The sequence below is a fragment of the Leopardus geoffroyi genome, chromosome C1, assembly GCF_018350155.1.
Source record: "Leopardus geoffroyi isolate Oge1 chromosome C1, O.geoffroyi_Oge1_pat1.0, whole genome shotgun sequence".
NCBI classification, from domain to species: Eukaryota; Metazoa; Chordata; class Mammalia; order Carnivora; family Felidae; genus Leopardus; species Leopardus geoffroyi.
Window position 1 is genome coordinate 138,742,132 of NC_059328.1, and position 27,610 is coordinate 138,769,741.

General features: G+C 37.7%; 1 long non-coding RNA gene across 2 annotated transcripts in view; it reads right to left on the reverse strand.

Annotated features, from left to right (window-relative positions):
• LOC123598903 overlaps positions 1-26,334 on the reverse strand; it is an 87,381-nt gene extending 61,047 nt beyond the window's left edge. For both annotated transcript variants that reach the window (XR_006712871.1, XR_006712872.1), the window contains exon 1: positions 26,242-26,334. This is a non-coding gene — a long non-coding RNA (uncharacterized LOC123598903). The remainder of the gene's footprint in view (positions 1-26,241) is intronic.
• Between the last annotated feature and the right edge of the window lie 1,276 nt (positions 26,335-27,610).

The following is a 27,610-nucleotide window of genomic DNA, read 5'->3' on the forward strand; positions in this document are numbered from 1 at the left end:
CAGCTTTCATAACCCCTTAGTCTATGACTACATCATTATCCGAATTCTCAAAAACCTGCCTGAGATACTACAAAAAAATTACCTCCTCAAGAAATAATTATAGCTCTGGGCCTCCAGGAGCTTACAAACCTATCTTATTATTCTAATTCAGAGGGTGTTCATTGATTCAAGATCAATGGGTGTTCAAGAATCCCTAACTCTCCATGATTTTGTTCGTAGCTCCTCCACCACCCCAAATGTAAAAATTTTGAGTTTCGGTAGACAAACATCTTACCAGACCCTAGGAAAATAGCACAGCATACTGACCTAAAACAGATGTCAAATCAAATTGCACCTCTGCCACCCCCTAGCTGTTTGATATGCAACAATTACTTCTCCAATCCTCAGTATCATCATCTGAGGATAACTGCGCTTATTGGGATTATTGCAAAGATTTAATAAAATGCTTATGAAGTAGCGCCACAGGACTTGACACAAAATAAACCAAAAAATAAGGTTGCTTTTTCATTAGCTTTATTTTTAATCTTAACCATTTCATTTTGTTCAGTTATGACCACTTACCCAAGACCAAATGAATATACCCTCTATGCCCATTCTCCTAGGTTGAAATCCATCTGTCCTGTATTATTTTCCTTCCAATGGCCTGTTAACTTATAATATATTCTTAAATTACTTCTTTTTTTAAATTACTTCTTGTTTGAACTTTTCACCTGGATTATAAATGCTTTTAGGGAAAGGACTGTTTCATATGCTTTTCTGTTGTAGAATTATTTGGGGGAGAAGATCACTTATTGAACACTATTAGGTGCAAAGTGTTCCACACGCTGTCAATCACTCAGCAAGCTTTACTGAGAGTTTACTATCTACGTGTAAATATATCAAGATGGTTCATAGGCCTCCAAAGGCTTACCTTGGGTAGAATTAACTTTTTGTGTTTTGGTCATTATTTTCTAGAAGGTTCATGTTTAAAATAATGCTACCCGTCCTTTTGGTGTAGTTTCACACTGCCAGCAAATCTCCCTGTTTATTTGTAAACATCTCAATGTGAGCAGGAAGTTCAAGCTCTGCTAGAAAATGTTCATGTACAATAAACACAAAGTAATAAAGATATCACAATTTCAACACAAGTCTGCAGGGAGCCTGAGAAACTCACAATCATATAATGTCATAATTTCAAAATACTTTTAATGAGCATCTGTAGGAATTGAATTATAATGCTTTTTTTTTCAAAAGATTTGCAACATGACATGAATTCCCCATCAAAGTGAACCTCATGTTAGCATCCAATTTAAAATGTTACAAAAATGACATTATTGCCCAACATCTGTTTTATCATCTGATGATTCTGTTGTAAGATTATAATGGTGAAGTTATTTCAGCAGAAGTCAAGAGAGACGCTTATGCTGTCATTATCCTTAGATTACTTTCCTATTACTCCTACATCAGGCTCATGGCTGGGAGGGTAGACAATTATCTGGTCAGAGGAGATGGTAGGAAGTAACCTTAGCCCATTCTCAGATTCCATGTAGGGCCCCACTTTATGTGCTCCAAAAAAATGATTGTCTGTTTGTTAAACAATACAGTTGTTGGCATGCTCTGAGTGTTTGTGTGCCCCCAAATTCTTATGTTGAAATCTTAATACTGAAGGTGATGGTATTAAGAGGTAAGGTCTTTGGGAGGCCCCTAGGTCACTAGCACCTGAGGGTAAAACCCTCAAGAATAGGATTAGTGACCTTGTAAAAGAGATGCCACAGAGATCCTTTGCCCCTCCCACCACTTAAGGATGCCAAGAGAGTTACCAGCTATGAACCAAGAAGAGGGTCCTCACCAGAAGAAAACCACACTGGTGCCTTGATATTGGACTTCTCAGCCTTCAGAACTTGGGAAATAAAATGCTTGTTGTTTATAAGCTACTCAGTCTGCAGTATTTTGTTACTGCAGCCTGAATGGACTAAGACAGTTGTCAATTACCAAACATAATTTCTAGAAATTTAGACAGAGAATATATTCTAATTCCAATTTTATTTTAATAAATTATATTTCTTCCTTTGGCTCCAAAGTGGTTTTGTTTTGTTTTGTTTTGTTTTGTTTTGTTTTTGAGAGAGAGAGAGTAAGAGCAGAGGAGGGGCAGAGGGAAACAGAGAGAGGAAGAGGGGAGAGAGAAAGAATCTGAAGCAAGCTCCACACTCAGCATGGAGCCTGGCAAGGAGCTCGATCCCATGACCCTGGGATTATGACCTGAGTTGAAATCAAGAGTCGGATACTCAACTGACTGAGCAACCCAGGCACCCTCAACCCCAAAGTTTCTTAATTTGAAAGATCCACAACAAATGTGATGATCTGTCTATTGGTAAGATATGTAAATATTATTTCATGGCTAGAGATTGTTAACAAAAGCCATCATGCTACTCTTTATAAAAGTAACTACCATATATATGATTGGTAGAAAATTATTTTGTAGGGCACCTGGGTGGCGTCTGACTTCAGCCCAGGTCATGATCCCATGGTTTGTGAGTTTGAGCCCTGCACTGAGCTCTGTGGTGACAGTGCAGAGCCTGCTTAGGAGACTCTCTCTTTCCGTCTCTCTCTGCCCTCCCCCACTCATGTTTTCTCTCTGTCTCTCAAAATGAATAAATAAACTTAAAAGAAGAAAAATTATGTTTGCATATTTAAGCTGTTTGAAATAATCCACTCAGACTAAATTTGTGATCAAGAGTCTCTACTACCATACCCCGTGCATATATGGCATTCAATTATATGCTGAAAAAATAAAATAAGGAAAGCAACTTAATATATACATGGAACTTTTGCTAAAGCCTTGAGTTTTATATTCTGGACATTAACAAACCAAACCTCACTAACTTTCATGTTGACACTAAATATTTAACACACATTTGCTCATTCATATTTTTATAAGACGTGTTGTATGCGCAAAGCAGTAGATGCCATGAATTTTTTGGAAGATACAAGGCCAAGGTATGAGCTTGGCTTTTTCCAGAATGAACAAGAAGACAGGAGAGACTTAAGGTAACATGAACACATGCAATCACTATTACTGGAGAGAATAGAGTCCCTCAAATAGAGGGACTGATTTTTTACTTGGGTTATAATTTTTATGGTGAATGTGTTGTTACTACATATAGGGAAAGCCTCTAGCACACTGCCTAAGACACAGTAGAGATATGAAATAAATGCTAAGTACCATCTTCCATTCAAAATTAAAATAAGAATAGGAGCAGCGAAGTTTTAATGTTACTGATCTCCCACATCTTGTCCCCACTTTTCTGGTTAAGAAAAACAGAACTCAGCTGTTGGTGAGCAGGGAGTGCCTCTTTGATTCACTGCTGCATCTCCAGGATTCGGAAGACTACCTGGCATATACAGGCATTCAATAAATGATTATCGGCCAAATAACTGTCTCTTTCCCTACCTGCCCCAGTCACCCCATCCCTGCCTCTCCTCCTCTAATATCACTGCATGCTAAACCCAGGAAGAGAGAGCAGGGCAAGGAATAGAGAGGAAGGCAGATTGGGGCTGGGTGTCTGGAGCCTCAAGGAGGAGGCTCAAGGCTTGGGACCATATACTCTGGCCAAAGTCTTTATTTTAGCTCTAAGTTGCCTACAAAAGCATTAAAGATTAATGCACAAATGCACTATTAAGACTTGACTGTTCATTATGGTAAATAAAGCTTTGTTTGAAATTTGTAAATAAAAAATAATTTCTTCAAACTTCACAGAGGTTTCCATCTTAATCAATAAGACCTTTGGAATCATTCAGAATGGCAGGAGACTCAGATGGGAAAAACATTTTAAAATGCAAATCAATATAGGAATCCCATAAAAAGATTGAAAAGCAGTATCAGTTAAAAAAAAGAACAACTAGGTTATTTTATTTTCTGTAACAAAAATTGAACCAGGCATGGTGTATCACTTCGAAGGGTCATCAATCTCCAAATTAGAAAAACATCACATTCTGGGATGCCATGATATTGGCAGGTTTATAAATCAGCCTTGTTTTTGCTCAATCATTTCAAAAAAAAATAGAATATTTGAGCCTCTAGTCTTTGCAGAGATAGGCTGCTCCAGAAAAAAAATATAGCATATACACACACTGTTATTTACACATGTTTACGTAGAGACATATACACATATATTAGGAGAAAACATGCCTATATTTGATCCATCTTCTTTTTTTTAAGCAAAAAAATATTTAAAAGATCCAAGTTGAATTCTAGACTCTATTCAGTATGGTTTTACTGCCCATGATTCCCCATTTCAGCCCACTGGATACAGTACTTTTTCCCTAGAAATAATGCAGCACAAATACTCTGTCGACAATGTGGAATAATCTTAAATACAGTTAGAACCCTATTAAAACACACACGTGTACACACACACACTTGAGCTTACACAACATATAGGCCAGAGATTATTTTCTTCATTGCTTGAATCAAGAAGAATTTAACTCGTTTTATAATGTTATATACTTACAGGAGACGTTTAGGAATTCTAGCCAAAAGAACGCTCATATTCTAAGAGTTATATTTGATTTTTTAAAAGTCAGCTTAATAAGCCAGCCACATTTCTGGAAGCATTTAGGTCCTCTCAGCCTGATATTGTGCGGAAGAGTAGGATGTTACATTGTGATAATGAATTATAGATATTCTCCACTGAATTGAAATTTCACTGCTATTAGTAAAATAGGATATAATTCTAAAGGAATGTTGGAGTCTTCTTGAACATATGGGGCAAATTATAAGTAAGATAAAATAAGTAAAGTGGAAGATGTACCATCATTATGTAGAAAAAAATTTACTGACTTCAAGAGGTGTAATTCTAGAAGTTGAAGGCCAAAGGTCACTTACCCCACACATATGCACTCAGCAAATGTTGCTTTAAATAATGAATAAATGTTGGTTTAAATAATGAATCTCCACTTTACAACATAACAAGTTATGATGCAGAAAATCTAAATATCTTGGCCAGATCACAGTTTTAGAAGTGATAGTGGGAACCCCACATCTTCCAGCAGTGGCGGTATAGCTCCATACCATGCATACAGCTCAGGTTTAGACACAGAAAAGAGGAGAGAGATGTAGGAAAGGAGATGGGGAAAGAGAAGGAAAATGTATGGGATCCTGTAGTGGGGGAAGGGAAGTGGTCAGAGTCCAAAGGATAGGAACCAAATTCAAATCCATCTCAAGCAGGAATGGATTCCAGGCAGGAGATATAGGACTTCAAGACTTCTGCAACGTGGTAGTTCTTGTAAGGGAGCAGGGTTCTCCACTGGGGATTAGACAGGTGAAAGCCAAGTGAAGAAGAGGCTCCTGGCCTACTGGCCAGGGGTCCAGAGTAAACCCTCAGAACACTGAGTGCATTTGCCTTCCACACAGAGGAAATATGGCAGAGAGAACAAAGGCCAAGACTCCACTCAGAAGATCAATTGGGATTGCCTGGCCACACATTGATGGGAAGGTCTCAGTATAAGCCATTGCCAGACCAAGACTGCAACAGCTTCCAGACACTTGGATAGCCTACATTATTTCTAAACCCTACCTATAATAGGGATATGACTATAGATACCACATTCATTTGGTGCCCAGCGGTTCCATGACTCCCGAGGTCTGAGCCTGCCAGGGTTAGCTAGATGGGACTGGGACAGGCAAAGGCTCAGGCAGTTCATCCAGAGCTGCTCCCACAAACTACATGGCATCCAATGTCCCCTTGTCACAAAAACCAGCATAAGTGATGGCTTGGTAATTTCAAGGTCACATGATAACGAGCCAAAAGGTAGAGATATTACGAATGCAGTAAAAATTTAGTCACATTATAGAAGCCAACTAAAAGAATCAAAATGATGTACATGATGCTGTGAAAGATGGTATGAACTGAAAAACATGAAAAAAAAGCTTAAACTATCAATATGCCATTTTAACTAAAAATTGCAAGGAATTTCTAATAATAATACTATACGCAGAGATTGATATTGGTACTTCCCTATATTGAAAATTAAGTGCATCAATTGGGCAATGCAACTTGACTGTTACACAGAGCTTTAAAAGTTGTGTTTATACCCAGTAATTCTACTTTTAAGTATCCCTCATGAGGAAATAATCTGATAATCAGATACTTTTAAAACTACAAGACTCAAGGCGCCTGGGTGACTCAGTTGGTTAAGCATCAGACTTGTTTTTGGCTCAGGTCATGATTTCATCGTTTGTGGGATGGAGCCCTGCATCGGGCTCTGTGCTGACAATGTGGAGCCTGCTTGGGAATCTCTCTATCCCTCTCTCTCTGCCCCTCCCCCACTCATGCTCGCTCTCTCTCTCTCTCTCTCTCTCTCCCTTCCTCTCAAAATAAATAAATAACCATTTTTTAAAAATACATAAAGTTACAAGGCTCACCACACTATTACTTGTCACACTAAAGAAAGTTGGAATTTCCTAAATATCCAAAAATAGGTAAATTACAGTATATATATTCCACGAAGCATTAAATAATCATTAAGCACATTGATTTTGAAGAATTGTAAATACTATATTCTTTGTTAACATACATCATAAAATTATTATATGGTAACTAATTCCAATTATATTTGTGTATGAACACAAAGAATGTGTCCCTATGCTTTTGTTCATATACAGTTCATATACACATATATTTGTATACATAGATATAAAACATGTAGATGAAAAATATATTTATATAACACAGAAAAAGACTAAAAGGAAGTTGAACAAAACTTCATCAAAACACAATACTTGTTAAAAAGTTTTTATTTTAATTCCAGTTAGTTAACATACAGCGTAATATTAGTTTCAGGTGTACAATATAGTGATTCAACACTTCCATATAACACCCAGTGCTCATCACAACAAGTGCACTCTTAATCCCCATCACCTATTTTGTCCATCTCCCCCCCCCCAACGCCCCCCAACTTCCCTTCTGCTAACAATCAGTTTGTTCTCTATAATTAAGAGCCTCTTTCTTTGTTTGCCTCTCTCTCTTTTTCCCCCTTTGCTCATTTGTTTTAAAATATAGTGCTTTGGGTGATTTTTATTTTATTTACTTTGAACTAAGTTTTCTACAGTGAACCTTTTTATATACTGCTTTTTATAGTCATAAAAATATAGCAAGTTATTCCTTTGTATTGGTCTGTTTTTCATTTTAGACAGAAAGACATACCTGGGACTTTGGAGCCATGTAGCTTTGTACTAGAGTCTTATTTTGCTCCTTATACCAGTTTTATGATCTTGGACAGCTTATTTATCTTCTCTGAGATGAATTTTCCTCATATGCAAAATAGAGACAATATCACCTCAAAGAGTTTTTTTTTTTTTAACGTTTATTTATTTTTGAGACAGAGGGAGACAGAGCATGAACAGGGGAGGGGCAGAGAGAGAGGGAGACACCAGAATCTGAAACAGGCTCCAGGCTCTGAGCTGTCAGCACAGAGCCCGATGCAGGGCTCGAACTCATGGACCGTGAGATCATGACCTGAGCCACCCAGGCGCCCCAAAGAGTTTTGACGATTAAATTTAAAAAAAGAAAAATATAACATTTATCATGATACCCGAATTTATCAAGTTTAAATGGCACCTGTTATAATATCGTTCCCAGTAACCTTGCCCCCACAACTCTACTATTCTACCACATACACTTTCCAAACACATGCATCCAATCTTCAGAGAACAGGTTTATAATGATGTTCAATTAGCACCCTATACCCGGCAGTATACTGCCTCCAGGGTTATGAGAGACTCAACTCTAGGGTGAGAAAAGAAATCTATTTACAACAACATTGTATATACAATTAAGTCCCAGCAGCTTCCCTGGCAATTCATTCTAGCCCCATAATTACCTCCTTCCATATCTGAGGAGCTTTAAGATCACTGCTACAGTAGTCTGCTCTTATCCACAGGGGATATGTTCCAAACCCCTCAGAGAATGACTGAAACTGTGGATAGTACCAAGCATTGTATAGACTATGTTTTTTTCCTGTACATACATACCTATGAGGAACTTTAATTTATAAAGTAAGCACTGTAAGAGATTAGCAACAATAAATAATAATAAAATAGAATAAGTACAACAATATATTATAATAAAAGTTATATGATATGGTCTCTCTCTCTTTTTTGAAATATCTTACTGGGCCATAGTCAGTTACCTTCCTCCTTGAGATAATGTGACATGATAAAATGCCTATGTGATGAGATGAAGTATGGTGAATGACAGACATTGCGACATAGTCTTATGCGATTACTGACCTTCTGACAATACAACAGGAGGATCATCTGCTGCTGGACCACAGTTGACCACAGGTAACAAATTGTGAATAAGGGGTGGGGGACTACTGTACTTATAAATCTAACCCTTCTGTTGAATTGCACAAAGTCCTATACTCCCATACTCTGTAAGATTACTTTCATATGCCATAATTTGACCTCCATGCTAAAAATATAATCTCCTTCATCTTTATTTTTCAGACATTTATTTTCTCTTTACACAATTCTGGACATATGTTGTGTTAAACAACTCGATCAACACACAGAGTCCCAGTTGTACTCTCCCAGAAGTAATGTTTCACCTGGGAAAGTGAAGATGATAGCCTGATAGCCTAAAAGGTCTTGATGTATAGGGCTATTGTCTACCCTGGCATGAGAGAGGGAGAGGGAGAGAGGGAGAGAAGGAGGGAGGATAAGAGGGACAGAGGGAGAGAAGAAGGAGAAGGAGAAGAAGGAGAAGGAGGAGAAGGAGAAGAAGGAGGAGAGGAAGAAGAGGAGGAGAAGAAAGAGAAGGAGGAGGAGGGGAAGGAGGAGGTTTGAGAAGGAAAGGAAGAAAGGAAGAGAAACAGAGAAACACAAAGAGAGAAAGACAAAGAGGGAAAATTTAACATATAGAAAGATAAAAAGAAAAAAATAATAAGATTTTATTAGGTGACGGAGCTTTTTAAATACTGACATAAATACTTGGGAAAGTTACAGATTTTTCTTAATTTGGAGTAGAAGTAGGAGATGGGGAGAAAGTTTGGAGACAGATTTTCATCTTCCTAAATTGATGGCTAAAGTGAGGTCCATTGATTCCATAGATCCTATTTATTTGATTATTCTACTTTAATCCTCCTCTTTGAAGACTGGTGCAAAAAAAAAAAAATAACCTAAGTGATGGGGACATTTTTGGATTTCTGAGATGTTTCTACCTGAGGTCAATATGAGAGAAAGAAAAATATGCTATTCTATGCAACAAGTGCCATTTGCCAAACCCTCATTGACTCTCTCAATATTCATTGAGAATCTACTGTGTTCCATGCTCTGTTTTATGGTTGGGAATACAGCAGTGAATAAGAGCTGCAAGTCCTTGATCTCAGGACTGCATATTTTAAACAGTCTTAAAACCAGGATAACGAAGTCACATTTGCAATATACATTACCAAAATAAAATGACTAGAAATTCTCAGTATGCCTTATGCCCTGAAAATAAATAAAGGGATGAATGGATGGATAATAGATCAATGAACAGATGGATACAATCAATCCTAATTATTTGCAAATTCTGTACTTCCAAATTTTCCTGTTCATTAAAATTTGTCACGTCAAGATCAATACTTATGGTATTTTCAGTTATTCATGGACATGCTGGAAGCAGCAAAAAAATGGAGTCACCTGACGTACATGTCAGCTGAATAAGGCACTGTTCTACCTTCTTGCTTTAGTTTTCATACTATAGACAGATCTTTTTGCATTCCACTTTGTGGCATAGTTTTTACATTTTTATGCTTTTCGGTTGATGGTTTCACTGTTTTAAATAGCCCACAAGCATAGTGGTTAAGTGCTGTCTATGATGTCTAAGTGCAAGAAGGCTGTGATGTGCTTTACGAAGAAAATACTTGTGTTAGACAAGCTTCATTCAGGTATGAGTTATAGCACTGCTGGCTGTGAGTTCAATGTCAATGAATCAACAATTCATATTAAATAAGATGTCTTTAAACAGAAACACACATGGAAACAAGGTATGTAATAATGAGTTGGCGAACATGGAATCCAACCCTGCATTTATCCTAGGAGCAGTGGTTCAGCATTCACTAATTCAATGTTCACAGCAACTAGATAGAACATAACTACCATGTACGATGAGAATGGATGATAGGTAGATAGACAGACAGGTGGATGAATGGCTCTTAGGAGCATGGGAGAGAGATCGTGTACAATGGGATAAAGATACATGGTGTTTGTTCTTTGGTGATATGTCTTGCTTCTGAAATAGACAGAAGTTTGCCTTGAATTCTGTTGGAGCAATCAGGTCCAGTTAGGAGACTGGGCATTCTGAAGGAACATTCTAAAAAAGAAGGTCTAATCCCTAAATTTCTCCATGTGTGCCAGCTGTTGGCCTTTCCTGTCTGCCCCATCAGAAAGGAATATTGTCCCAGGCATGTGTTTGATTTCAACACTCAATTATTTTCTTCAACCTCACCCACATGCTAGTACATGTCCAATAAAGTGTTGAATTTTTTTCTCTTTAACTGTAAATAGTACAAATCCAACTCCCACATAAACAGTATCTGCTGCAAAATCATGTAGCACCCACATATTTGTTTAATGAAACAAGACCTGAATGGAAAAGTTACAATCTCATTTAAAGTTTAGACGCCTGGGGACAGTTCTGATAATGTTTAGATGTGGATAATTGTGGGAAACAGAAGAAATGAAAGGTAAATATTGGCAGTGGCTGAAAGAAAAGGAAAACGCTGTATTCGGATTTGTGAGCAACCCTAATAAGTGGCATGATGGAAAAGACCATGGATTTCATGAGTATTTGATAGTAGGTATATATTCCCCTCAAATGCCAGGAGACTTCTGATTTCCACAAGGATAACTAACGTATGAAAGGAATACAAAGTATTTATTATTGTAGAGCATTCACCAATAGCCTGGAATTCACCAAATTTAACTGGAAGCCCTACTAAGAGTCTAAGGACTTCTAGGTGGATAAAGAACATTCTAATAAATCTTGATATTGATAGCTGGATAATGCCATGAGGTAAAAACAAGAGAAGAAAGATGCTTTGGAAATGCTCATTCCCAGGGAAAGCAATACCACATTCTACAAACTTAGAGTCACTGAGAATCCAACACTTGGAAAATGAATGAAATAGAAAGACTAATCACAAGGGTCTCCTTTTGGTTGTTTTGTTTTTCAAGATTAAAAAAAATAGAAATTATGTAATTGGGCCTAGATGTTTATGTAGTTTAGAAGTGACTTATTGCAACATTTTGACTAGTGTTTATAAAAAATTGTTCAATTTATTTACTTTCGTTGAAGGATCCAAAAAATTTGAAATTTAACTTCTTAGATGTATCTTATGATCAGATTTGGTTTTAGCTAAAATTACACGTTTTTATTATTCCTGTTTTTGCATCTGGTGTGTGTATATCTGACTAACAGTGATGTTTTTCCTCTCAGAAAAGGCCCTCTAAATATTCCCTCGAGTTTAAATTCTCTGTGACCAGGAAGAATATCAAAGAAAGTCAGAAATGGGGTGGGGAAGTGGGGGGGGGGGGGAGAGGCAGGGGGTTAGGGTCCCATAAGTGAGGCTAGAAAACACAAAGATCTAAGAGAAATAGATCAACAGAGATCAGAGATTTGAAAAGTCAGTCTCAGGGATATTAGCCATGCTGCTTGGTTAAGTTGGCCAAACTACAGGCTCTGAACTAATCAAGCACCTCCCCTGTTCTGTTCCTGACTATGGCTGTAACAACCTGCCCCACCCCTAGTGACATTATGGTGCTAACAAAACCAATATGCCCAACTCCTGTACAGGTGGACCCTTTACTTTCACTCTGTTTCACAGCCAAAAACCTCCTTACTCTCTCCAGTATATCACTATCATCCCTGTACACACCTTATCAAAGTCTTTATCACTCTACAGTTTAATTATAGGATGTAGTGGCTCAGAATATGAGTTCTGGAGTCAGACTTCCTGTTCAGGTCCTTCCTTCACTGCTTTATACCACTGTGGCCTTGGACAAGTTACTTTCCTCATCCATAAAAGATGGTTTATGAACAGCTTTCTCTCTCTCTCTCTCTCTCTCTCTCTCTCTCTTTTTTTTTTTTTTTTTTTTTTAGCTGATCATTATTTGTAACTCTACTTATGTCTGGAGAATCTTTCCCTTTAGGAATCTTGATGCAGGGCAGAGACAGCTTCTGTATGGAAACTGGCAATGTGGACATTCATAATCCCAGGCTACCTTGCAACTAATGTAGTCACATGGTCAAACCTAGCCAATCAGACTCATCTACTCAAGACTTTGATTCAAAGAAGCAGGGCTGGCAGAGAATCATTCCAAGGCTGGGTGCCACTTTCTCAGGCAGCAGAGGCAAAAGGACCAGTGGGGACATCAGAGTTGTCAAAATCAGCAGCTCAAGTTGGGGCATCTGGAGTTTAGTGGTGTCAGTTCCGAGACTAATTTTGACTGAGGTAAAAAGTAGTTGCTTAACAGAAATATATTAAGACTAGAAGGAAAACAGAAATAGGCAAGAGAAACAGAAATGATCAAATCAGTCCTCTATCTTAAAACCTTTAAAAAGTTCTATCCTATAGAATAATATGCAAATTGTTAGCTTGACCATAAATTTTGTCAGAATCTGGTCAAGCAAAACTTTCAAACTGAAATCCTGGGACTAGATCCGTACAGCTTAGTCACAAACCACAACAGACTCCTCTCCAGGTTGCAAACATTATCATTCACATTCGCACCTTTGCTACCTACTTCTACTTACTCTTAATAGCCCTTCTCAAAAATACCTTCCTTTTCTAACTCCTTTACCAAGGTAGAATTAATTGCTCCCTTCCTCAGTATTCCCCTAGTCCTCTATAAATGCCTAATGAAAGCATTTACAATAAATTGGGATTTGCATGCCTGCCCTAGAGAAAATTAGTTTTCAAATTTTCTTATTCCTAGAAGCTAGCACATTGCCAGTCAGTTGATAGGTACTCAACGAATAACTAATCTAAGTACGAAGGGGAAAAATCTAGTTTGGAAAGAAACCAACAAGAAAAAAAAAACTTTAATAATTAGGCATACTTTGGTCCTAGTCAGGAAATACATTTGTGTCTAGAAGGTCTATATAGAAAAAGCAAACAATTGTGATTTTTTTTGCACAGAGCTTGCTGGTGGGGGAACCACATAAATTCAGGCATCTAACTAGAAGCAGAATTAAGTGAACGGATCCTGACATTCCAATAAACATTCTTCTCCAACAAACACATGATCAATGCTCCTCAGGCCAAAAAGAAGTATGTTAAGACAGGAGGCAAGACTAAGTGAAATTTAAGACATGCTTATTTGTTTTACTTTTCTACTTTAGTTTGTAAGCATGGGAATTTTTTGTGGAGGAGTTCTAAAGATATTCGGCAATACATAATGCAAACTAGGATATAGGGCAGTTGAAAAAGAAAGACCCTAGTATGTATGGGTGAAGCCAGCATCCATGTAGAAACTCTTGTCCAAAGCACTCATTGCCTTCAAGTCTTCAAATCCATAGACTTCTCCATTTCTCTATTCATTAAGACCCTGGTGTCCTTACTTCCTTCCTTACCCACATCAAAATCATTGATCTATTATTAAAATTACTCCTTGGCAAATGCCTGCAAATCCCCCGCCCCTTCAATAACCCCTGCCTAGCAAAATCCCAACTCTGCTAACTCTGACATTTTAGCAGAACTCACTCTTAATCTACCACCCTTCCCACCTTCTCAGAGGGGCTGCTCCATTATTAATCCCTCTCATCCTCAAACACCTCCTCTTTCCTTCTGATTCCTATCAGTACTCAAAGATGCTCTAGTATCTCCGATCTTCTAAAAAGTCCCCCCTTGACCTGTAACCCTCAGCAGAGACCACACCCCTCTCTGCTTCTTTTCACAGCCTATCTTTCCCTAAAACATTTTCTATACATTCTATATCCACTTCCCTACTGCCCATTTACTATAATCTAAATGCTGCCTCTACTTCCAAAGTTATTCTTACTAAATCCACCAACGACCTCTAAATTATTAGGTTCTCATCTTACTAAACTGCCAACCACATTCAACCAAAATGACCTCCCTCTTCTTGTTGAAATGGTCTCTTTGATCCCTTCTAGGACACCATATTATCTTAAATGTTTTCTTATTTCTCTTGTACCTTCTTAGGCTTATTAAACAACAAGACCTCCTCTATGTGACCTTTAGATTTTAGAGTTCTTCAGCTCTCCATCCTGGAGCTTCTTCCTTTCTTAGTATATGCTATTTATCAGTAAAATAAATATACATTCACATGGCTTTAAGTGGCATCTATGTACCAATTAACTTTCAACTTGCATCTCTAAACAAAGACCCTTTTATCTAATGAATTCTTTAACATCACCACTGTAAAGTCTCAAATATATTTCAAACATAACATATTAAAATTAAATTTTGATTTCTCCCTCCAATTTGTTTCAACTCCAGCCTTCCCTATTTCAGCAAATGGCATCTTTTCCACACACTTAATTGCAGTAGCCAAAAATCTGGAAGTCACACTTGTCACTTCTTTCTTTCTCATCCCCTCCTGCAAGGCATTTCCAAGTCCTATCTGCTTTACCTGAATCCACTAACTCCAGTCCATCTTCATGCTATCCCTGGAGTCCAAGCTGCTATGGTCTTGTCTTGGGCTAAAGCAGTAATATTCCATTTCCCATTCTTGCCTCCTCCTCCAACTGATTTTCCACACAATAGCCAAAGTGGTATTGTCTACTTAAATTTGATTGTATAATTCCCTTGCTTAAATTCTTGCAATGGCTTATTATCCAAAGTCCTTAAAAAAGACCACACACCTTGCATGATCTGGCCACTCCCAGTCCCCAGTAGCTCTGGCCTTAGCCCATCACCCTTACTCCCACACCCATACCATGCACACCACACTCCAGCCACACTAGTCACCTTTTCCTTCCTCACACGCTCCCAGTTCTTCCCCCCTCCAGGACCTTCATCCTTGTGCTTCCATCTGGCTGGAACAATCTTCTCTCCAACTCACTTCTCAGCTAATTGTTACTTGTACTTCAAATCATCTTCATGTCATTCTCAGAAAGACAAACTAACTTCCCAAACTAACATCAATTATAATTATCTTCAAAGACTGTACTTTAATTTTCCACTGAAGTTCTTACAACAAATTGAAATTATATAATTTTTCATTTGACTAGCGTCTTTTTCTCAAGTAGATCATAAGTTCTCTGAGGATAGAAATTTGTTCACTTTGTTCACTGCTATGTTCTCAGCATGTATATCTGGCCCACTGATAAGCATTTGTTGATGGATGGGAAATGATCATTTTTTATAAAGCTGCATTTGGCTGTCCCCATCTGAATTAGGAGGGTAGGAAGTTGTTGATGTCCAAAGAGGGCAAAAATGACTACACAACATTAAGTCACAGAAGGACAACACACAGAGCAAGGGGTATGGCCAAGATACTGTGGAATAAAACCCCAGCTCGTTCTCTGAATGACTGGCTTAGAAACAAGGGGTCAAAATGTAAGATTAAAGCTGATTAAAGTTACACATTCTATTATATGGAATTGCAACTATTCATTTAATTTCTGCATCTCTTGCCTCTCTTCCTATTGTTCATGAACTTAAAGATTCTATTAAACCACCAGACTTAAAGCTTTAAGTGAATGTACAAAAGTACATAGTTTTGCACAGTTTGCACAAAAGTATTAGGTTTACTGCCTCATTTCACTGAGCTGTACGCTGGTTCCTCTGTCCAGGGGTGGAAACTGGAACATTTTGCATTTGATTTTATGACTCATCTTGTTACAGACATAAAATAATGAGGCTGAAAGAGATGCTACATGGATGGGCGGGGGGGGGGGGGGGGGGCGGGGTGGTGGTGGGAGAAGCCGAGAGCTCTGAATAACATTCTTGTAGACTCTCCAATAAAATGAAATAATAAACAAATCTCATACCACCCTTGGTCCAGTCTAGATCTAGTGATTAAAATGTTATATTCCAGAAATCCTCTCAATGATCATGGGAATTACATGAATCAATAATCAAAAGAGTGTTCAACCCACCATTGCTTCCCCCAAAGACTAGAGGTCAAAACCTAAAAGTCATAAAATGTTTATTTCATTTTCTTCTTTTGTTTCCAGAAATTTTCTCATTCTGAAGTTTAAACACTGTGTTAAATGTTCCTCCTTTAGCCTCATTGGGTCTTTCCTAACTAAGCATAATTTTCTCATCTTCTGCAGAATACTCAAACCAAATAAATTAAGAATGAAGTGGATATTAATTCCTTAGCCACACTGGTGACTAAATCTAAATTTATATTATAGCCTTCAAAATACACCTTAAATATACTGTCTTTCTTGCTAAATGGGAGGTCAAATACCATTCCATTCAAGCACCTAGCTTAACAAGATTTGGCTCTTTTTCTAAAGGGTAATAAAACTTAAATCAATCAGCATATTCAATATAAGATTTGGTAATGAGGGTTGTTAAGCAAGAAAAATTGAGTTTCAAATTTTGCTATTCTTAAAGCTTTCTGGATCTTTAACGATTTGAGGTTTTGCTTTGCCTTTGGTCATTTGTGAATGTTAATCATAGTCATAAAGTACAGTCATAAGATAGCAGGTACAGGAGATTAAACGGATTTTTCACTAATCTCAAGTCATGAAATGAAAGATGGTTTCTTGAGCAAAGCACCAGTGGGTATTTCATTGGCATTTCCTTTTTTCTCCTAAAGATCGATTATACAAAAATTACCATCAATTAAAAATTCTGCTAAATTAAGACCTTTGTGTTTTAAGAACAAACAAAATGTTCCTGGGTAAAATCCTGTAGAGCTAGGGAACTTCTAATACAGTAATCTTTTGCTGCCTTAGAACCAGTGCAAGAGCTCACAAGCAGTTTCTTCTCTTAGAATTCAGTAGCAAAGATGTAGTTGTTAGAAGAGTGGGCTTCAGATTCAGAAAATAACAAAAGCTATTTTTTCCCTTTTCTTCTTTTTTTTTTTAAATATAATTTATTGTCAAATTGGCTAACATACAGTGTGAAAGCATACTCTTGGTTTTGGGGGTAGATTCCCGTGGATCATTACATATAATACCCAGTGCTCATCCCAACAAGTGCTCTCCTTGATGCCCATCCCAAATTTTCCCCTCTCCTCCAACCCCCATCCACCCTGTTTGTTCTCTGTATTTAAGAGTCTCTTATGGTTTGTCTCCCTCCCTCTCTGTTTGTAACTATTTTTTCCCCTTCCTTTCCCTCATGGTCTTCAATAACAGAAGCTATTTGCTCAGACCACCACGATGTCTGTTTACTGAGTCAAGGAGCCTCTGTGAAGTATTTTACCATAGTCATTTTAATATTGTAATAAATGAGTATGCAGCTTGAGAAACCACACATTTTCACAATTAAGCCCAAATAAACCTGGACCCAAATAAACATCATACATGTTTCCCTGTACCGGTCTACTTCCCCAATTTAGGCCACAAAAACCTTATCTGAAAGGCTTATTTTCATTCTTGGAGTGGAGTGCATGAGAATGAGTGATTTTTTAAATCAGCAGAAGTGATGCAAAAAATAAAAATAAATTTAAAAGGAGACAGGCTATGGAAAGTAAAGTAAGCAACAGGAAAAATAATGACCATTTGAATCGGACTTACTTTTGGTCCCAAATAACCTCCTACGCTCTGACAGACACAGACCAGCCATCTGAGAGCACAGTCAGGGAGGAGTCTGCTTTCCAAAGATCTTTGTGAAATGGATCTGCACTGCCTCACTGGTGACATTGCTCAACTTTTCACCTTGGAAGACCCAAGGAAGCTAGTGCCAAAGAGCCTCCCTGTGCTCTCTCCTCACATGGCAGACCCTGAAGAATTCTAGATCAGCTTTCAAGAGGCTCCTGAGAAGCTGAGGTCCAGTGATTCTCTCCATTCCTCTTGGCGTATGTCTGGGCTGTCAGGGAGTCAGAGCCACAGGAGCAAAATCTTGAGCCCTTAAACAACTACTCCATCTTTCCCAGCACTCAGGACCCAGTCAGAATCAGAACTGGCCTCTCATTTTAATATGATGAAATCACAGACTAGAAAGGATGTGTTACTTAAGCAATGTCACACCGCCAGTGGGATCTTATATGGGGAGATGAAATGACAACTTGACCCTGGCCATCTCTTCTCCCTTTTCTTCTCCACAACCATCCCCCCAACCAAACTGGATGGCTGGAAGAAAGACTGGCTCACGCAGCCTTGTATTTTGCTAGTTTATTTGTCTAAAACTTTTGTTGATATGACGTGAGTTGAGAAGGAGAAGAGCCGAGGAGGAAAGGCAACAGTCTGCAACATGATAAAATTTTATAGAAGTCACTTCTCCTTGTAAGATGGTCCAGCCACCAGCTCTCTGTTTCTCCATGTTTCCCAACCATTTTGGCAGAGTGTCATCTCTCCAGCCTCTAGAGTTACATATGGTGTAAGATCTCACTGTGTAAACTGACAGCGGAGCCACTCCAAGTTCTCCCCCATAGGAAGGGACTGGTAGGATCCCCCGTGTCAGAAAAACAGAAAGAATTTGTATTGCAAGTAGCAAAGTTTTCACCAGGAACAAAAGGTTCCTCTTTCTAAGTAAGGGTCCCTAATCATTTTGTGCATAAACCCCTTCACAGTCAGGTAAAGTCTATGATGCTTTCTCACAACGTTTTTTTAAAGCAAAAGAAAAAAACCCACACACACACCAAAAAAACCCCAAAAAGAATACAAAGAAAACCAGTTATAGTTAAATACTAATATCAAAATGTTAAAAAAATTATTGATATAACAACATAGTCTTTATTAATGTATGAAATAGCAAGATCCATTTGCAGGTCTAATTATCATATTTTCAAAGTACTGTTGAATGTAAACAATATCTTATAGGATATAGGAAACAAACGCAATGTGATACAAAAATAGGTGTAGTTTCTATTCACGACTAAGTCACAGGTACCTTGAATACCACTGTAACTTGCTGCCCATATTCCTGATGAAGGAAAATGCTAAACTTCATTAGAATTTAGGGAAAATAAGGTTGTACTCTCTTTTTAATCCAAGTCCACAGACTTTCTGAATTCTATCCATGGACCCCAGGTGAAGAGCCCCTGCTCTAAAGAATCATTATGACTTACTGATGGCCATTTGCACTGCCTAATGAGTACATATCATGTACACTTGAGCATACTCAGTTTAACATTTCTTAATGTCATTACCTTTAAATTGAAGGTTATCCAGGAGCCAGTAGGAATTAGATTACTCTGCCATCACTTTCACTAGACCAATAGCTAATATATTCTCATTAGCTCAATTAGCTCAGAAGCATTATTTCCCAGAGTGAGATCATTGCACCAGCAAATATTGATTATTCACGTGGATTATAGCAGGTCTTAGGTGCAAGTCTGTCTCTGGGGTTGTAGACTCAGGCCAACATTGCAGTTGAGAATGTGGTGGTGAAGCACTGATTAAATGAGTTTAGGGGTCTCCATTTATCATGGGGAAGTAAAGAAGGATCCCCTACACAGGAAGTGGGGACCATCCGTTGCCTGCCTCCATTTCAAAGAATTAGACAAAACCACAATACTGACAGAAATTCAACTTGGTTCATGAAATTCACCTTGCCTTCTTTGTGTTTACTAATATTCTTATCCCATTCTGTTATTCCTGTCTCTAAGCTTCAGTAGATAATAAATGCGTTCTTCACTAAACACGATCTCTAAATCATTCTCTCTTTTTTATCTCTGCATGTTAGTTTCTGCTACATGACTAAATTATAAGCCATGCATAAGGCAGAATACACACTTTACTTGCCAAAGCACTGAGCATAGCACTGGCACATTATAGAAATTTTTATACATGCTTGCCTGTTGACCAGAAGTAAATGAAAAATATTGAAAAAAAACAGAAGCAAATGTATTAATTTCTTTGCTGACCACTCTTTGTTTTCATGGGTGTTGTGTTTCCAAAAAGAAGTAAATAAATACATCAGACACATCACAGGGAATTGGTGCATTGGGATGGTTTAGATAATAGTTGCCAAGGATGGATACCATTTTCTTTGGGGAAGCCATAGTAAAAATGTTATTTAGAATGTATGCATGTGATGGTACTTGGCAACAGCAGCATTGCTAAAGCCTAGTGTTCAATTACTCATTCATCATCCATTTATTAAACAAACCATGTAATGAGGGCTCACTGGGTATAAAAGAGGAAGAAAACTTGGTGCGGGCCTTTTAAAAATCAAAGCTTGAAAAGCTCACAATAATCCCGTAAGATTTCCTCCATTCCTTCCTTCACTCCTACCCAAATTAGACGTGGAATCAATGAAACTTCTTCCTGTCATTGTCTCCCATTTCAGTTATGTGTTATTGTGTAACATAACCTTCTTCTCCAAATCATGTTGCTGCCAAATGAATCTTAATTAAATAATTATAACATGATTTAATAGTAAATAGATGATAACTCAAATGTTCAACATTAAGGAAATGGTTGAGAAAAAAAGGATTTCTACAAAATATGGTACAACCAATTAAAATCTATTCGTGAAGAGTTTTAATAATGTGGGGCATTAGTGTTGTTATGGTAGGTACAAAAACTGAAAATAAGTTGTATACACATTGTAATCCCAACCATATAAACATGCACAAAGAAATACAACTGGACAGAAACAGCAAAATATTAACCATTGAGTATGACTATTAGTGACTATAGAAATTTTTGAAATGTAGACATTTATAAAGAATGAGAATGTACAACTCTTATACATCTTTAGGTCCACTATTTCCTTTTATCAACCCAAAAAGAATTCCCAGACTACAAATCTGATTTTGCAAATCATAATCCTGGCTCATAATCCTTTAGTGCCTTCCTATGACTTAGTGAACAGAGGCCCATTCACTTAGACTAGACTAGTCTTCAAAGGCCTCTACAAACTGATGCCCCTCCTTTGCAGCAGTTTCTTTCACTACTTCTTTACAGATGATATTTCATATTCTGGAATGTCACCCCCAAGCTCTCCAGTCTGAACTTTTGCTCAGGCTGTTGCTTCTCTTCAGAGCTAGATTAGGGAGAGGGCCAGATGGCAACTATTCCAGTAGTGCTCAAGAATGTAGCGAAATGGAGCAAACTGTGTTTACTAGGACTCCATTCAGAAACAGCACTGTAGGTGTTAAGAAGGAATAATTTAATAAAGCCACTTGGGCTTGGGGAGGATTGGCAGGGGTAAGTGTGAATAACCACAGATGGCAGGTGGCTATACTGCCTTCCAGAGGGAGTGGATCCAGGTAACCACAGAGCTTTTCCCCTCCTAAATAGGGTATACAAGCTGGGGACCAGAACTAAATCACTTGAGGCAGTAGAGAAGAGGCTTCTGTGGGTCTTATTTTCCACTAAACAAATGTTGAACAGATATTTTTAAACCATCAGTTAGAAGGACTACCAAGCCATAAACCTGGTCATGAAGCTGACACCTTTGTTCTGCTTCTCCTGTAAGGCTCTCAGCTCCCTCCTGAGAGGGAGCTCTCCCTCTATTATCAACCTCTCCCACCCACCGCCATCTGAACACTGCCATTCTTGGAACCCTTCTTGCTCTTGGTTGACATGGCACTTCTCATTCCATTTTGTTTTAAGGATATTTGAGGATGTTCCTTACCTCCTTCATTAGATTAAAAACTTCTTATTTATTTTTAACTGCACTTAGCAGACTACTCAACACATATTAAACAAATGAATGACTGAATAAACTGTCAGGATGCTAAGCCTAGAAGACAGAGATTCATTAAGAACAAGAAGAGGTCCAAATATATTACAAAAGGTGGTTCATTTGGACAACTATGACTTAGGACATGTGAAAAAGGGCAGAGTTGCTAAAGATTCTACCTTGGTGTGGCCCTAAGCTAGAGAAATAAACCCCACAGCATCCAGGGCCCATCTCAGAGCACACTTCCGTGTCGCTGTCTGACAGCTGACTATATATAAGCAGTCCTATATCTTTCGTGAGGAAATGTCATTGAAATGTGAATAATCTGAAGCTCCCCTGGAATCCCCTTAGTAATTTCACCTAGATGAGCAGCTCTCCAGCCTGATGTCACATTGAGTTCTTTGGGTAGAGGTAGAGCTGGACAAACGCTCAGAACAGTGTGCTATAAATAGAAGACTGCCACACACATTCTAATAACAATAACCACCACTGAACTATTTAGCCATCGCCTGCTATATTTCACACTCCTCATATTTCCCGACTCATTTGCAAGAGTCAAGACTCTGCCGTGAATCACAACGGTGTTGCTGGGCTTAATCCACTCTTCCAGAATTAACCTCCAAACTCAGCAGAAAATCACAAGTCCCAGAGTAAGTAAACTGGATCTCACACAGGTAAACTGGCCCATCTATCTCCCTTTTCAATCTCCCCTGGGAAGCTGTTCCCAAACACATGCCAAGCCAGCTCTTATCACAATCTTTCCACAACAGCTACAATGCTCTCTCTAGCCATGGCTGCCAAAACTCAGTGTTATCACTTCCTATAGCTTGTTTGATAGGAATGTCATTTGTATGGGCTCTGGCTATCCAGTTAGGCTGGGATATTCTTAAGGTCCTGGTCAGATCTTCCCTTCTCCTCTCCAACCAGAGCTCTGCAAGAATAACCGCATAAAAGACTTAAATACTAATTTATTGTGTCATTTGTTTTCAATTTTGTGAGGCTCCCACTAAAAATCCTACTTTTAAGGCAGTTCAGAAACAAAGAAAAAACAAAGTACCATCCAAAGAAGATGCTTGTAATACATTAGGTTACATGCTGCCTATTAACTACAATTTATACATCTTAAGTTTGTTTTATCTGTGTCTAATAGGTCAGTCTAACTTTCACAGTCCTGGTGAAAAATATCCAAATGGACTGTTTAGAGGGACTGGATGAAGTCAGTATTTTCAGGTCTGCTGAAGTGAATATTCTGCTAGCTAAAAATCTTCCTTCACTAAGCACCAGAAGTCAGCCTTTTATGAACCTAATTAGGTATTGGGATTGATAGGAGTTCTGAAGAAATTCACGGTTCTCATGCCTCTTTCCTACCACAACAAGCTGCCACGGAACTAGAAGCTGCTCTAACCACATTTATGTCTTTGAGTAAAGGCAGTGGGTTTCCCAGAAGCCCCAGAACTGGATGTTTGAATGTCCCCTACAATATCCTGAACACTGCAGTAAAAGGAGCAGGCTGCCTCTTGACTCATTTCATCCTCTTTGAGACATTTCCAGTTAAAAGCAATAATTTCTTGAGATATCATAGCAAAATAAACACCCAAATTCCTACCAGTTATAATTTTCATTTTGATATTTTATCTGTTTTTCATTATTATAAAAGAAAGTAATTACAGATAAAGTTGAAGTCCCTCACCATTGGCCAGCCTATATCGCCTTCCCCAGAAGAATGTAGTGTGATAAATTCCTAAGTTTCTTAAACTTCTGATAGTTTTTTAAACTTCAGTTGAATAATATGGATTTGCTAATCCTCAACTATTTTTTGACCTAAAGAATGCAATTTCACATCATTCAACTTAACACATATTTTGTGAGTGTGGCTTTTATAATGTACATAAATGATACTGTACCACATATATCTCCCTGTAATTTGCTGTTTTCACTCAGCATTATGTTTTAAAGACCTCTAAATACATTTGGAGAGTTAGCACATTCACTTTAACAATTATATGGGATCCGGGTATATAATGGTGCTGCTTTGAATTAGTTTGTTTGCTATTACAAAAAAAGGCCAACAGTAGGCCTCTGTGCCCATGCCATCCTTGAGTACAACAGTGAAAGATTCTCAAAAACATATAATAAAAAGTAGAATTGCCTGATTATAAAATGCATTTTCAATCAAACAAGAGATTGTCAATTACCTATCCCCAGTGATTATATCACTCAAACTTCCACCAGCAATAAATGAGAGTTCTTACACTAGCGCACTCTCACCAACTTGATACTATCAGATTGTTTTAATTTTGCCAATGTGAGGGGTATGAAATCATTTCTATCTGGTACTTTAACTTACTTTTGTTTTAATTACTAGTGGGATTGTGACAGCTCCAATTTCAGATAGTACTTCCTATCTTGAACTAAAATATACAATTTATACCCATTTATTTTCCTATGTCAGTAATTCTCAAGCTTCTGTCCTTGGAACCCCTTTATAATCTTTCAAAATTTGGGGGTGCCCAGAGAGCTTTTGTGCTTGTGAGTTCTAATATTAATACTTACTATATTTGAAATTTTTACGGAGAATTACTTAAATATTTAGTAATAAGTATAAAAATAATAAACCAATTATACATTAACATATATAAAATATTTTATTAAAAATAACCACATTGTCTTAAAACAAAAAATTTAGTGAGCAGAGTGACATTATTTTGTATCTTGGCAAATAACTTTAATGTCTCTGACTTAATAGGGGACAGGTGGATTCTCATACCTGCTTCCATACAATCTGTTGTGATATGTTGATTGGAGCGTAAGAAGGAAATCTTGGAAGTACTTGGAAAAGGGACAAGATTTTTGATATCTTTTTCAGGTAACTGGAAATTTTTTTTTAATTTTATTTTTTATTTTTTAAAATTTACAACCAAATTAGTTAGCATATAGTGCAACAATGATTTCAGGAGTAGATTCCTTGGTGCCCCTTACCCATTTAGCCCACCCCCCCCCCTCAGTTTATTCTTCATATTTATGAGTCTCTTCTCATAAACCCTCAGTTTATTCTCCATATTTATGAGTCTCTTCTGTTTTGTCCCCCTCCCTGATTTTATATTATTTTTGTTTCCCTTCCCTTATGTTCATCTGTTTTGTCTCTTAAAGTCCTCATATGAGTGAAGTCTTATGATTTTTGTCTTTCTCTGACTGACTAATTTCACTTAGCCTAGTACCCAAAACTCAATTCATGATAGTGTCTTACAGGTTAGCTGCAACATGGAATCTGAAATAGTATCAATGACCATTTTGTCTTCTGCTGCATTAAAATCCATTGATCTATCTTAACGCTTTAAATGGATCTTTGATCCATGAATGATTTTGTGACAGCATGCATTGGTTATCTAGAAAATACTAATTCACTAGGTTATCAGATCTTCTAAATGTTGACACATTTCATTATAGAATATCAAAAAGTCGTATTAGTGATATTGCTACTAATCTTGTCAGAGGAATCTTTAAGGATTAGGAAGCTGTCAAGCTCATGATGGGAGATTTAAGTTTTCCAAAATTCAAATTTCCACTTGAAAGCTTGAATTTTATCATTGGCAACACATGCTCAGGTTTCTGTGGATTGATAGGTTCATTTTGTTCATTTTAAGAAAATGTGTACCAAATACCCAAGTCTGCATCACCATAGGTTATCATTCTTTCAAATTAAAATATCATCCTATGATAAAAAGTAGCCAATACAGTTCGCGACTAAAACAACTGTACAATTGCTTTTTCCTCAGAGCAATTGTTGTAACTGGATACACAGAAGAATTACTTTATGCATTCTTCCCATTCCATCACGCAGAATATTTAAAAAAATATATATGAAATTTCAAACCTTGGATACACAAAGTTAATCATTTCTACTGTTGCATCAAGGAGATTTTTAAAAGAAGTTATTTATACATCACATGAATGGTAATAAAGAATACAATGACTATTAGTACAGTTTGGTGCACTGCTTTATTTTTGGCTAAAGTGCCAGCAGTTTTACTACCATTGTTTTTGCACCACAAGTGCCCACACAGTTAATAGGCAAAAAAATAATTTAATATTATCAAAAAAAAAATAGTTTTGACCTCACACGTGCCCTGAAAGGATCTCAGGGAACCCAGAGATTCACAGATCACACTTTGAGAACCATTGTCCTATGTTGTAGGCCCTTTGGGACCATTTGCCAGTTATCAAGTTATTGCCTCTCAATTCCAAATTTACCCCTCACTGACTGCTCTGTAAATGAAGATGAGCCCTGTGAATATTTTCCTCTGTCAGCAGGCATGATGTTAAGCTCTGTCAGCAGAAAGTGCTGGAGAGACACTGTGTGAGGAAGGGAGCTTCCTTCCTGATTTCAGATCCAGCATGCATGGCTTCTCCAACACGCAGACCCTGCAGTATAAACAGCTTCTCCAGCATCCAGATCCTATGTGCAGAAAGGCCAGCATCAGTCAATGGCCGACAGCTTACCCCAGCACCCTCCCTGGGTGGTTTCACAGCAGAAAGTCTCCAGAAAGACACCTTCCTGTGAGGCTTTCCTTGGCATTCCAGAAGTTAGGCTTCTGTAACATTCCAAAGGACAGATTTTCAGCAAGTTATACCAGCAAGGTACCACAACAAATATCCAATGAGTCACAGCCATGCCCTCCAGCAAGATCTGGATCTCAGCCCTGGGGGCACTTTTCCTCTGGTGCTCTAGCTAAGCCCCAGGTAGTTCATGCTCCTTATATGTGTTTTTTCTATATTCTCTAGCATTTTAGTTTTCTAATTCCTCAAAACTCCAATCCTCTTGCTATAGCTAATAACTCTTTATATGTAACTTTCCTTGTTCAAACAACTACATGGTGTGTATCTTCATATTGGATCCTGACTGATATGGACCATATAGAACATAATTTTCCCATTTCTAAAACATCAACTTTGATAGTTATTATTAGAGATGTTCTCATCTGTAGAAAGAAACCCTAAACAATGAAACTTGGGTAATTTTAGAGAAGAAAATAGGAGATACAGGAAAATTTTTAAAAAGTCCATGGCATACAGTTTGAAATGGAGAGGATATGAATGAGGGTTAATGAATATGCCTTCAGGAAATTCAGGCAATTTGAGGGATCCAATCAGCCAGAAAGGGAGTTTATCTATTGGGGTGAACCATTTCATGTTTACCTTATGTATTAGTTTTCTATTGCTGCAATGTATTACCACAAGGTTAGTGACTGAAAACAATAAAAAACTATGACCTTACTCTTCTGGAAGTCATAGGTCCAAAATGGGTCTCACTGCACTAAAATCAACATGTTGACAGAGCTATATTCCTCTCTGGAAGTTGTAAGGGAGAATCCATTTCCTTGCCTTTTCTAGCTTCTGAAGACCACTCATATTCCTTGGTTTGTGGCCCCTTCCTTCATCTTCAAAGCCAGCAATGGAGGGTTATGTCCTCATGTCACATCTCTCTGACCTTCTCTTTTGCCTCCCTCTTTTGCTCCTAAAGACGTTTGTGATCACGAGGGACCACTCAATAAAACAGAATAAGGTCCTTATTATAAGGTTAGCTGATTAACAACCTTAATTCCCCTTTGTCAAGTAAGGTAGCATATTTACAGGTCCCAAGGATTATAATGTGGACATCTTTGAGATATCATTATATTGCCTATCACACCTTAGTGTAGGATGTCTTCTGGAGTTTAGTCAGGCTTAACAGAAGGAATGTTGAAGAAAAAAAAATAATGATATCAAAGAAAGTCACCATTTTTGAAGACATAAGTTTTTTATGAGACTGTGTTGTGTTTTGTTTTTGTTAAGTACATTTATGACTATAGCGCCAGCTTTTACTTTCAAT